The sequence below is a fragment of the Xylocopa sonorina genome, chromosome 6, assembly GCF_050948175.1.
Source record: "Xylocopa sonorina isolate GNS202 chromosome 6, iyXylSono1_principal, whole genome shotgun sequence".
Taxonomy (NCBI): Eukaryota; Metazoa; Arthropoda; class Insecta; order Hymenoptera; family Apidae; genus Xylocopa; species Xylocopa sonorina.
Genome location: NC_135198.1, coordinates 1,863,094 through 1,877,195, shown reverse-complemented (window position 1 = coordinate 1,877,195; position 14,102 = coordinate 1,863,094). Strand labels below are relative to the sequence as shown.

The following is a 14,102-nucleotide window of genomic DNA, read 5'->3' as shown; positions in this document are numbered from 1 at the left end:
ATAATGTTTTTCCTCGATTAGAGATACTCTTGGTTGAAGAAAAAAAGACGACAATAAATTCAACTTAATTCATTGTAAGAAACCAGTGAATGGAACAGATTTGTTCATCGATGTACGCGCAGATAAGGCTTTTCATGAATGAACGCTTGTTTTCTACTTATTTCTTGTACTAGCTTCGTGGTTGTGAATGGACGCAGTGTTAATTGTCGAATTCGATGTACTCTCGCGAGACGAAACCCTGCGGGTCCATTCGTGAATAGGCAGCGATTCGATAGCGTGTTAAAAAAGACTGAAAAAATGGGTGTCAAATGACTTGAAAGAACTACCCTCGTACAGTAAGTACCAGTTCATTAAAGTAAGTAATTTATAATTGTATAATTAATGTACGTAGTACGTATGTATAAAAACTGTGCAAATATCAACGAGAAAATGGAAATACATCGATCTTTTGAAGAATCTAACCACGCCCTACTGCTTAAGTTACAAGCAATTGCTACTAGCAGCAGAATCATTGTGGATGTATCTATAGACTAGGAAATATAGATTATATTTACAATACAATTTTCATACACAAGTACTATTAATTATTGTGAGAATGGATGAGTAAGTGTGTGTGTGATGCGAGCGATTATATGAGTAATTTGGAAATTAATGAAAAGCGTAAGAAAAGAAGCACAAAAGATTTGTGACGAGCAGAATGTAATTTAGGAATAAATTTTGATACAACCATTCTCTGTGATATAAACACGTTACAGTCACGGTGCTGCGAAAGCTTTTTGAGGTAAAGGTCAGAAGCAATTGTAAAATGCGAGCATAATTCACAATAAACAGTGTGCTACGTATAGCGATGGTACGTACACTGATCTTCCACGAAACGGAAACGCGCGCCATTTAAATTAGTGTATCCTCTATGAAGAGTTGATGCATATCAAATGGACACACTTCGTGACTTAACCTGACTCTATTGTTAAAAAGTATATGCTGTGCAGAACGAATTTTTCTAAATGAAGCAATACTAAAATATGATCGACTAAATTCTGTTCCCTCCTGACACGGATTTGTTATAAATACGATACGTATAGTCTGTACATATATGTAACTATAATACTTAAATATGATACAACTTTCTGCTTAGCAATAAAATCATTCATAGGTTTGCCGTTGGTAAATATTTTTACTTGTTCAAATTTAGTTTTACTCCAGATGAATACATAGCTTGTTTAATATGAACTTAGCACACTATGATATTCTATATAAATTTTGAAAATTCTAATGTCTCTAACATTCGGTAATATTTGATGAAAGTTATAAATTTCTCAGAAGCATGATTTCGTCTAAAGCAGGGACGTCCAAACTTTTGATCATCGACCCCTAATCTGCTAATTTTCTTATCGATCCCCCCTATAAAAAAATGTTAAAAAAAACAAAAAAAATTTAGGCGTTTCTTAAATGACTTATTTTGTTTCCACAAAATCGGATTGTTATATAAATCAATGAGGATGGGCTCGATGACGCTTGGCAAGATTAGCGATGTTTGATACAAAATTTGTTAGTTTCGACTAACCTTTACTTACTATATTGTAATTACTAATAACATTTCAAACGAAAATCATATATACTGCGGTGCTGTTGATAAATTTGTGATTGAATAGCATTGGTATTCAACGACTCCTAATTATATTATATCGATTCCCAGGGGTCGATATCGACCACTTTGATGATCCCTGTTCTAGTGGGCGGATATTAGTGAAATATGTAAAAGGTGTACCTTCTAGAAAACAAATAACATCTTCGCAACTAATAGTAGGATTTCAATGAAATTTGGAAAACAGGTAGTATATAGTGTTTCAAAGATATGGATTAAGTTTGAAAGAAATGAAATTTTTAACTTAGTTTTTTATTGCTCCATTTAACCCATTGCCACACACTTTTTCTCTGTACTCGGAACAGATTACGATCATGATCTTTGCGAAGGCTATAGCCGATCTTTGCTTCACAAGTTCAAAACTTGTTCCTTGACGGTAATCGAGAGTGTAATGAAAATAACTACGATTGTAATTTTTCTACATATCGACAAAAATTAGTGTATCGAATGGAGCAGTTAATGAAGCGATAGTTAATTTCGCGTGAATAAAAGTTTGAAAAGCGTGATAATGTTAAGAATATTTTATTACCCAGTTCCTTATATAGGAATTTTATTTACTCTAACATCTTTTCAATATACGATATTTTTGGAAACGCTCACCCTAATAAAGAGGAATCTGACAAAGCTCGCACATGTAAGAAGACAAACTTTTTTCTCATAACTTACAAAGAGTTTTGCAAAAGAGAATATTCATTAAATGAGAAAAAACGAGGACTGGTAAGTACATTACTAACATTTACTAATATTAATATTAATATTAATGCCCAACTCGCCAATAGAGTGTTAATGGAATTAGTTAATCTAAAACTTATTAATACCCTAATTTACAGGATTCTCAACGACAATGTTCTTCAAAATTTGTCAATTTAAAGAACCCTTATGCGTATAAAATTATTGGCCAACCCAGGATCATAAATAATAGAATATTCACAATCTTGATAATACATATAACGAGAAATGTTTTAATATTCTTTTATTATATTGTAATAAAAATTATTATTTTCATCATTTTTATTAATATTTTATGTATATTTATGGAATCCTTTGGGATATTTTGTGGTACATAGTTTGTATAACACTGCTCTACAATAACAACAATTTATCTGTCCCTAAAATAAAGATATAAAAAATTATGATGAAACTACGGAATGCAGTTACAGAGAACAGTATAATGTTAATATAGTACTCCCTCTGTCAGTAAATACAAGTCCCATTTGAAAAATTTAGTTTTTTAATTTGTTATGAGTAGAAAAGTAGAAAAAACGAGTCAACTCTTGTTATTATGATATTTATATGTTTATTGTTGTTTGAAAGGTTAAAGAAATGTCAAAAATATGAAATTTCAAACAAATCAATTTAAGCGCGAAAACACTTGGTAGCATAAAGTGAGTGCTATTTATTGTAAATAAGAAAATTTTATTTCCCCTTTGAAATGGTAAGTATAAATCAAGGTACAGAAATTAATAATTGTACTATACGTATTAGTTCTGTTTTTTTTTTCAATATTTAGTAAAATATTTTTTTTTTTTCTAATGTCCTTCAAACCCTAACATTCATCGTTAATCTCGAATAACATCGTTAGATTAAAATGGGACTCATTATTTTCGGACAAATTTTTTTTGTGAAATGAATATTTATATAGAAAGTGTCTGTAAATTGTTTTTACTTAGATATAATTATTGCATGAAAAAATGCTTACCGTGAGATAAATTGTGCTTTGGATGTGCACGTTCTTCTTTGAGGGGATTCGGAGAAGAGGAAGAGACATAAATTGCGATTCAGAAAGTTTTCCTGTACGCGTATTCGTCGAAAGTGAATATCGTTGAACTCCGACGCCACTCATAACCCTTTGATAGTTGACCAGACTTCAGGCTGCGAATCTAGCCTTAATGATGATTTAAAAATAAGTACAAGTTTTAGATGTCTGTTAACAAGCTATTGAGGTAAACGTAGCTTAGCCCGAATTTACACAAATATTTTGCTGAAGTCCTATCTGTATCCATTTTTGTATCTACTTATTGCACTAAACTCATAATTATTCGCCACTAAGCAACAAACCCAAGTGTTGATACAGAAATTTGATTTACACATTGTTTACGATAATTTAGGTCCTCTCGTAGTATAAAATCATTTTTATCATCAACTTTTAATAATCCCATGTCAGCATTGATTAGTGATTACAGAAATTAAACTTATTCCACACAAATCTTTCAGAAAATTTATGCTTCCCTATAATAGAAACTATTGCTACCGTCCGCCAGCAATAGAAAATTTCCATTTCAATAAAAAACTTGAGTGAAAGTCCACTTTGGAAAAAAAAATGAGTTAACTGTAGTCTTAGTGGAATATAGATCTCCTTTCTTTATACTTATAATCACACATTGAACGAAACACGATCTTTTCATAAACTAACCAAAAAAATTTTAGCTCTAAAATGTTAACACATAAATGTTATTCTTGAGAATGGAGTAAGTCCATTAGTAATGCAGAATTGCCGAAAAAAGAAAAAAACTAGATTCCTTTTATATGCAATAAAACGAGAAGGAATGAATACAAAGGAAAAACGAATGGATGAGTTAAAAATTTCAATAAAATTACTATGTTCTCCTCGTATAAAAATTCAAGACCTGTAACAAGAAAGAAATATGCTGATGTGATGAGTTAACTGCCTTGCATACCGCTAATTTACCATGAACACTTCATTAGATTAAATTTAAAGCAGAAATATGTTCAAAATATAAGCGTGAATTCATTATTTTTGGTTATCCTAATGAAATAATTTACTTTTTACACTTGTTTATTTATATTTTCTTTTATAATATAACTGAAATCAATTCTTAATTATTTTTTTACATTGAAAAATCCATTTCAGACAAAGCAATTTTTACAAAAATATGAACTTAGATTTGTTCTTGTTTACATTGTTTATAGTTTATTATTATATATTGAAAGTGTAGTTTTCTTCCTTAATACTTATATTAATTATTATCGCATAATAAAATTAAACAGGTTTATAAAACATCCATTGAATTAATGAACATTTACCAATATTTTTAAATCGATTTAAGTGCAAATCCTTAATTATCTCAATATAAGAAAGAGTGGTATTAAACCACTTTCAAAAACAACAGCTCATTTGTTGTACACATTGAAGAATTAGATCGAAAGTTTTAATTTCGCCCGAATGTTAACGAGATGTATTGCAAATGCACCCACGTAATGAAAAATAGTATGTCGCAACTAAAACTTGGTATCGGCGACGTCTAGGTCGCCAGCTAGAAGACTCGTTCGAACAAGAAGCGACGCTCGATCATTGGGAGGCTGAAATCGAGATGAGCGCAAGATCGAATTGCATGTCTCGTATTCCGGATTCTGATTTCCCCACAACCGAGCGGCCAGGATCTCGAATAGAATCTTACTGGCTACGAGGCGAAATGTTATCTGCTGTGTACCAGCAGACATTTCGACGGAGAAGTTTGGCTATTGGCCGATGATAAGATAACACCGTTTCAATTGGTAGCCCAGAATTCCGCAGCCTATTGCTTCAAATGCCGAAAAATATTTGATAATATTCATTGTTTAATCTTTCTGCGGCTTTTTTATCGTTCTTCACCGAACTATATTCTTATTTCTTCAAAAAACTTCTTAACTTTTAATTGCTATTGTTATTTACAATTGTGCACATTAATTTGTATTGTATGTGTTTATCAGTGTTAACAATATAAACGATATTGGCTACTTCATATAATAATTAATGATTTTAATCGATTGGAGTGGCAATTGTTGACAATTGGTTTTGTGCATGGGATTTAAAAAGTTTACTGGCGTTGTTATCGTACATCTATCGCGGTAAAAGTAAAAATAATTTGTTTGATGTTTAATAAGTCTCGTTATCTCAGGTAGCAGTCCGAAACGGGGCAAGATCTGTATAAATAATGACATTTGCTTTCGTACATTGCTAAAAATAATTCTATTATAAGTACGTAACGTACAATTTTATCAGCCTCTAAAATATGTGGCTTTAAAAACGTCAGCGTGTGACATAAATTGGATATTTAATCCTTTCCACTCTACGTCTCCGTACTGGGACGCTGACATTTTTCTTTCCAACGGGGTCACATAAAAGGAAAAGAAAATTAAAACGTGAACGCAATCGAAAAAGTTTGATCGAACTCCCACTTGTACTTTAACTTGTACTTTCGTCTATCAGTGTCTGCATAATCATCCTAACACTTTTTGACAATTACGTCGCATTCATTACGTTCAAGGTCATCATCTGAAACTGACTAGGTCATTATTCGAATTGTTATTGAATATATTTTTTTATCTGTCACATACGATTCATTATGAAGAGGCTTATACTTTGAAAAAAAAATTAAATAGGAATCTTTCTTTAGAACGTTTATATAGATTTCCTATACTGTTTGACCATATTACATGTCTAAATTTGTATGCGTACGTCCACCAGTGTTGTATTAGCAAAAAGAAAATAATAATATTCCTTTTAAGATTTTTTCACAATTTTTTATTACTCTTTTCTAAGTAAATACTTAATAAAAACAAAATGTTACAATTATTAAATATGTTTTTGCCAGATCAAATTCTCGTCCTCGAAACTGGTATAAAATCATCAAACTAGCTCGACCTCATTTCAAGATAAAAAAATATATAAATACATTCATATAAACATTAAACCTATATTTTTTAATCCTGTAATAATATTAGATGTTATATTCAAGTGGCTTCTATTTCATATTTAAGGGAAACTTCAACTTAGCGAGGGGTTATAAGCCGTTTCAAACAGGGGTTGCTACTACTACTTTTTAAAATAATTTATATTTAGAAATTATAACATTTTGATATAAAACTCACGATAATTAAAAGACCTCTTAAACCATTTATTTGTTTTGAAAAACATTTGCAATGTTATAGTTTTGACATCTGTGAATATTTATTGACACACCTATTGATCTATTACTTTAATTAGGAAAAAAATCTATGAAAATGAGTTTTCCTGAAGATGAAACCTCGACAGATGAATTTACCAGCTCAAAACTCCCTAATTCGTGAATTTAAAAAATTCTTAGTGCGTTTTCGAGCTAAAAAAACATACAAATATATTTTTACTTGTATAATATAATAAGATTAGATGTGATTCTGTAATATATTTATTCTTTCTTTTAGTATTCGATGCTACTACTTCATTCACGTTCTAAACGCGACCATTTAATTCTCAATTCGTGCACAGAATTAACGAATTAACGAATTTTTAATTTGTGCATAGAATTAAAATGCTTTAACGATATAAAATATTTTCTTAGCGCTCGATAGGTAGCAATTCGAGTTTTTCATCGACCGATTTTTAGTTTCGAAGCGCTCGAACTCGAGCGAAGATGAAGTTGATTTCGAACTGTGGTAAAACGAGATTAGCGATAGAAAATAAAATTAAAAGAAAACGAGAGACCAGTGATGGAGAGAAAATGAAAATTGGAATAATATACTCTACGAAAATAACAGTGATGCTCCACGAGACTCTAATAATTCAAAATACACACCTCTCTAATGGATCCAACAAAATACCATCGAGTATAAAATTCACACTTGGCGAAATAAAAATAAAAAATCTTAGAATATTTTTATAAGTATATGTTTGAATTTTTTGTTACGTTTTAGTAAATTAATTTGTATACAAAATTATTTGATATCATCTGTAAGACACTCGTCGCATAAACATCTCAAAATCATCTCGAGTTACTATAACACTTCGCCCAACCGAGAAAATCGGTTCGTTCAAAGACTCGATGGGCCTAACGCGAGAATATATTGCGTACATGCCGATCTCAGGTCGCCAATAACACTCGATAGCGATAAGTTAAGTGTTGTGCAATCTAAACGTTCGTGCATCGTGAAAACAAATCGCTGACGCTTGACACTGAACTCTTTCGTCGTCGTCGTCGTCGACGTCAGCAGTCCCTGATACGCGAGACGCGTTGGCGTGTGGCGCCACATTCTCTTATTAGTGGTGCACAGACTCGAGCGGTCTGGACAACCGAAATAAAATTAACCCCTTGAGGGATGCGGTTTTCGTTGCGCCCGCTGAAAGAGTTCGTCGTAAAAAGGGGTCGAGGAAACAGTGTTAAGCGGTACAAAAGCCGCGTCTCAATAGCTTGGGTTAGTTAATCGCGCAACAGTAACGTACTTTCCCTCGAAAATTACTTTCCACGGTCGTGGATGTATATACTGTAAATATTCGATTTAATTCGTTGATATTTTATCGAGAAGTATAGAAATATATCTATTCGAACGATGTTTATTAACTAAATGGAGAAATGCAGAAAGAGGTCTCTTAAACCGGCGAACGCGACTTCACTATCTTCCGGTCTTTTCAAATGTTTCTTACGCGCCAATTGACGTCATTTTACACAACGCCGCATGCAAGTGCGAAGTACTATCGATTCATGTACATGATACAAATACGTCCAGTTATTATTTCAAATCCCATTTTTACATTTTGTGTATTTGCAAAATCCGTAAATTTTTGAAAATTAAAATGTTCCTTCAATCACTTTAACTAACGTTTTTACATGGAAATATAATTTTTTCGATTTTTCAGCTGTCCCTTGTAGGACTAAATTAAGCTGTTTCTATAAGGTACGGCAAAGTATAATTCTCAATTTAACTTTGCTTTACAAAATGAAAAAATCGTATAGCCTTCGTTGATCGAAATCAACAATAATAGTTATAAGCGAAGAACTTTTTCAAATAAATGATTCAAAATCTTAGGCAAAAAAAAAAATACGCATCAAACAATTAAATAAACTGTACAAAGTTAGAATAATATGATCGAAATTTAAAACAATTAATCGCAGCACTGACATATCGATTATCGAATACAAACATATCAGAGGTCATAATCGCTGTGGAAATATTCTGTATAATAATAGTACTTACGGCAACATACAGATCAATCTCCATTCTATAAAAAAGATCGCAACAGTTATTAGCGAATCGAACAAATGGGCACTAATCGGTTCTGTTTGCGTATAAATTGCAAAGTTTATCATGTTCGAATGATCTGGCGGTCGTAGATCGGTCGAATACTACCTTAGATACTGCTGCAGTCTCGGTCGGTAATTACGAAAGTCAATTTCGCTGGTTCACTCTTCTCTTATCTACCCGACCTCTCCGAGTGGAAGTCAACTATATTATCTCTCCTTAATGCTGCGTTTCGCTGCAGCATGTTAGACGACCGGGGGACTGCATTTCGTGTCGATAATTCACCACGAAATGTGCTTAAGAAATGAGTAACGCTTTTAACTGTTCAAATTACCAACATTTGAAACATTAATAAAAAGAAAATATAAAAAGAATAAAAAGAACAAATAGCACTATTCACAACAAGTAAACATCAAGATTTTATTCGGAAAAAAGCGTGTATCGTAAGATATTGAATTAATCTCTGCCGATTATATTGTTGCGATATGATAATAAATATTTTATACCGATAATATATTGAGACAGTTAGAAGTTGAAACAAAGAAAGCTGCGCATTAACGCGCATGCTTGTCAAAATGACAAACGTAATGTTTGAAACGTATTTTATTTCTACTAAGTAATATAAATTTCCACATCTACTTTTAATCAAGTTCTGTAACTTTTCATTTGTCAGTAGTTTAACCTAAAATTATTATCTAAAGTAGAGAAACGGAGGTATTAAGGGAAATAGGTCTAACCGAGTTCCCGTGATAGTAAACGTTGGATCGTTTTATGCGCTCTCTCATCGAGTATCGCAGCTCTGTGCCAACGCGACGCACGTTTTATAGGTACGTACTGTGGGTACGCTGAGATCAGACTATGGATTATAACCTCGCTCTCTCTACAAGGATGCCATGCTCCGCGGTTTGCGCTAATGAACCAGCAAGCCTTTATGGTGGTTTTATTCTCTTACGTCACGAAATTCATCGGCGCGGCCTCGGTTCCGCACGTAACGCCCGGACCTCTGCCGGCTTGTTCTGGAACCAGGCCAGCTAGGCCGCGCCAGGCTAACGAGTTTTTTTCCGGCGATAAAGTCTGACGCACAAAAGTTACCCGGGAAACACGACGGGAACATCGGCACGCTCTACCGCGGAGGCTTGTTTTAAAGATTCAATCCGCTCTGAACTTAACCGCTTATCTTTTTCAAAATGTCTTTCCTTAGAATAGCATCGTTACGTGTAAAATAAAAGTGCAATAGAAATTGTTACTTTCACACAAAAATAAGAATTTTGAAAGAAAGAATTGTAAGCCTTTGTAGAGGTTAAAGCAATAATAATAAACTTACTATTATAGTCATAGTTACAAAGTTATTGCAAAAGAATTAGATGGTATATTTTGGATTCACTACAATTCACTAAAAAGATATTGCACTTAAGTACGTGTACATATTTAATAGTTTAAAATACTTGGCATTTCTATATCGCTCGTTAAAAGAGTCAGCGAAGCAAAATTTGGTAACAGGGAAAAGGTTACTGGCCAACTAAGAATCTGGTGCTTGAAGAACTAATAAGTTTTTGAATATGAAAGTATGAAGTGTGTTAAATTTTGACCTAGCAAAATGTCTAGTTAAGATCTCGATGCCACTAGTTTACCTGTTCATCGAGGATTACATAAAGTTTTTCGGGGTTCCCCGTATACTTTTTCACCTGCCGGATCTGTTCTGGCTCCGCAGGTGCTTAGGAAAGTACAGGACATGATCACTCACACTCTTGCACCCGCAAAGGCTCCTCCTTCTCTACGCTCGAATATATTATGTTCTTATTACTTGTACGTCTGCAAGAGATGCACACCTGCTGTCTTCGCTACGACATTTCCGAAAATCAGTAATTCTATACCCAGCTTGACTATTTATCCTAAAAGATCTTGCTGTTGGCATTTTCTGCGTATCGAAACTGCTGATTTAAAGCTATAAGTAAAAAATTGTGCGAAAAACTTGCCCGCTTCCTTTGTACATAGCGAATTAAAAAAAATATTTATACCTATGTATACACTAAAAATTTGTAAAAATATGTTATAAAAAAGTAGCATAGAAATGCAAATATTAGAGTAAAAGTAGTATTTGCAGTTCTACTGCTAGATCTAGAGTGTATGGATGTATATACATATATACCGACGTAATACTGACTGAAATGTAAACAAGACTATGTTTACATTAATGGTCTTAGTCTAAAGATAATTAGAGTATATATGTACATGTTTAAACTTCATACAAAAATGGTGCCAGGAAAGGAAGCGAAATCTCTACATTCCTGTCACACGGTTATTTTCCTCTGCAGTTGTAAGGATTAAAATAAAATTTATGCAATTTATATAATGTTGTAAACAAAACACGAAGAAATACAAAGTAGAAAAAACGAGTTACGATCAGATCCGCCAAAATATTGACAAGAGGTGTATATAGATATAATTCATAAATCCGTTTATAAATGCTCAAACTTTATTATTTTTATGATATTGCATCAACACCAAGCAGAAACATTGACTTGATATCATTGAAACCCAACACTGACCTTGAACAGAAGAATCATCGATTTATTGTTAAGTGCGACAGCTTCAAATATATTAATTATGAAAGAAATACAGTGTTCGTGTATTTCTGGCGGAACAGTGACACGAAACATAATACCACAAAAGGAAACGAAGGACTACTAGGTCGAATATCAACCCTAAAGAATTTCCTTCTATCAACTTTAGAAACACGGAACAGAATAATTCAATAAATTTGATTAATATGAAAAAAGTGTTTTAAAGGAAAGAATTGGATAGAAAGAAAAGGAAGAACAAGCCTTTGTGGAAGTTAAAGTAATAATGAATAAATGATGATAAGCGTATATTATTGTAATCATAGTTATAGAGTTATTGCAAAAGAACTAGGTAGTAATATTTTGAATCTACTGCGATTCATTAAAAAGATAACCTATCCTTGAGAATGAGACAAAAATTGCACTTAGGTACATATATACATATTTCAAAGCTTTAAATTACCGTTCGGTTTGTAGCCTTTCCTAGATACAGATAAAATTTATAGCGCTCCGCGGATATACGCTCGAGGACAACTTCATTTGGACTCTGTTCTGTTCGAAATTAACTGTTTTTACTCTATCAGTGTAACTAAAAAATTTCATTTTGATTGCAATTTGTTTAGCTCTTTTACTTTTTTTGAAACAGCACGGGATATTTCCTTTACTCCTCGAGGCTTTTCATTGCGCTTGCTATCTCATTGAGCTTGTAATTATATGGAAAAATCGTGCTCATTCTCTTACAAAGTTACGGTATTCCGAAATCCTAGTTTACCCGTCCATTGGATGCAAATTTGATAACGAAAAATCATTGTCTGAAATTGAAAATAGATTGTGCCGTATTGAAGATATCGATGTACAAGTATTTAGTAACCTAAACCCCCTTTCGGAAACAGAAACACCTATTACAGAGTCCGTAAATAAGAAATGATCTGTTTATTCGCGCGTGAAATTCAAGTAATCACCGATTATGACATACAGCGTTCCACTTTATCAACAGAACTTTAATTGAGAAGATGGCAGCACTTACTGAAGCAAGCATTTTCACATGTTCAGCAACAAAAAATTAAAGGTTCAATTTTTACACCCTTTTATTCAGTTGACAGAAATTTAAAAATTCTAGAGCTTCAACGGATATATTTAGAATTATGCTATTATACAATTTAAAAATAACATATATTTTTTATTATAATTTCAAGCACCTTTTTATTTGAAGATACAACTAGAGTTTAGAAAAATGCTCAAGATTCAAGAAAACATTATTTTGATTCATAATAAATATTCCAGGTTCTCTGTTGATCTTTGTCACTTCCTATCATTTCATTTGAACTTTTTAAATTCGCAAATTGTACAGTCATTAATGTGTATTTTAACAGCTCGGAATATTATCAATTAGAAAGTAACGCCAATATGCCTAATAGCAAATAGAACATTGAATGTTCAACAGACAATACTAGACTATGTTAGATGATGGTGCGTCAGAGGATGACGTCAGCCGCAATCGTGATGCGGATTTACGGTAACATTTCCATCGATTGAATTTAAATTCTTCTATCTTTTTGTTTTGCTTCCTCCGTCTCTTTAGATGATGGATATACACCAGGTGGTACACGTGTTTTCATTGTATTTGCAATGAAAACTGATCAATTAATTTGGATGTCAGCGTTTTTAAAACAGCACTAAATATGCGTTTTTGATCGACTATACCATCGACAGTATTCCATTTTATTTATCTGAATTTAAATGTAATGTTTGCATACTGTTTAGTTTGATATCTTTATTATTTGTGCCTATAACATCCCTTCATTCGTTGTTTACTTAACATCTTCGTCATTCGTTATAAGACTGAAAGTGCTTATGTGTATGCACAAGGTGTGAAATTAATTCCCGGAGCGGCTACGTTGTGATTTGCGATATCACTTGTAACCGTGTTTGCACGTGTTTTAACTAATACACGCGTAAATCACAAGTCTATAGAGCTGTTTAGTAGCTATTATAAAACCAACAAACATCTGCATGGATACTGTAGCTTAAAAGTTTGAAACTAAGGGAGACTTTCTGACTAAAGGTTGATTATGCAGTTAGTAAATCATCCTACCTATTCAGCTAACATAACTTTTCATTATTTTTGTCTTTTTTTTTTTAAATTCTAGAGTTCGTTAAAAGAAAGGAAATTTGTCGACTTCACTGTGATAAAGGTACTTGACAGTACCCAACAAAACGGGTTTCAAGACTCTTTTCCTAAAATACAGGTACCTGTACCTAAATACAGGTTTCGTATAGATTATCGTTTATAACCGCTGTTTAATTTGTACGAATGTAAAGAGGTACCACTTCGAAGGCAATAATAGTTATAGTTTCCAATGACTATAATATTTATAGCCGCAATTCTATCAATATAGAAACATGCATACGTTTTGAATAAATTATAAAATGTATAAACCTTAAAATACGTTAGATATTCTAAGAAAAAAAGGTAGAAGGTCAAAACTTAAACCTGTTTACGGCCTTTTTATCATTCTCAATCCTCGATTTAAGAACGAGACCTCCGATATAAAGATGTGTGACTATATTCTACAAAGTGTTCCTAATTTTTATTGTTATTCCTTCTAAGAATGTCCTACATGAATATTGGAATTAGCAGAATATTTTAATACGATCGTGCTGTAGTAAGAAAATATTAGTTCACGTAGCCAAAAATAGTTAAAAACAATTACAAATTTAGGTTCTGCTCCGATCGGTCCCCGCACGCGGGAACACAAGTTCAGGAACATCAAAAGATTTGCGTCGAGATACGTAACAACACAAAGCGAAGCATGTGCATCATCATCGATATCCCCCCACCCCTCGCTCCCGTGGCAATCGATCAAGAACGCTGAATCATTGGCAGTGCGCTCAAACAC

General features: G+C 32.8%; 1 long non-coding RNA gene across 1 annotated transcript; it reads left to right on the top strand.

Annotated features, from left to right (window-relative positions):
- The first annotated feature begins 9,388 nt into the window (after window positions 1–9,388).
- On the top strand, window positions 9,389–9,781 carry LOC143424650 (uncharacterized). The gene is made up of 2 exons (XR_013101957.1): window positions 9,389–9,468; window positions 9,529–9,781. It is a non-coding gene; the product is annotated as an uncharacterized LOC143424650 (long non-coding RNA).
- Window positions 9,782–14,102: the final 4,321 nt, after the last annotated feature.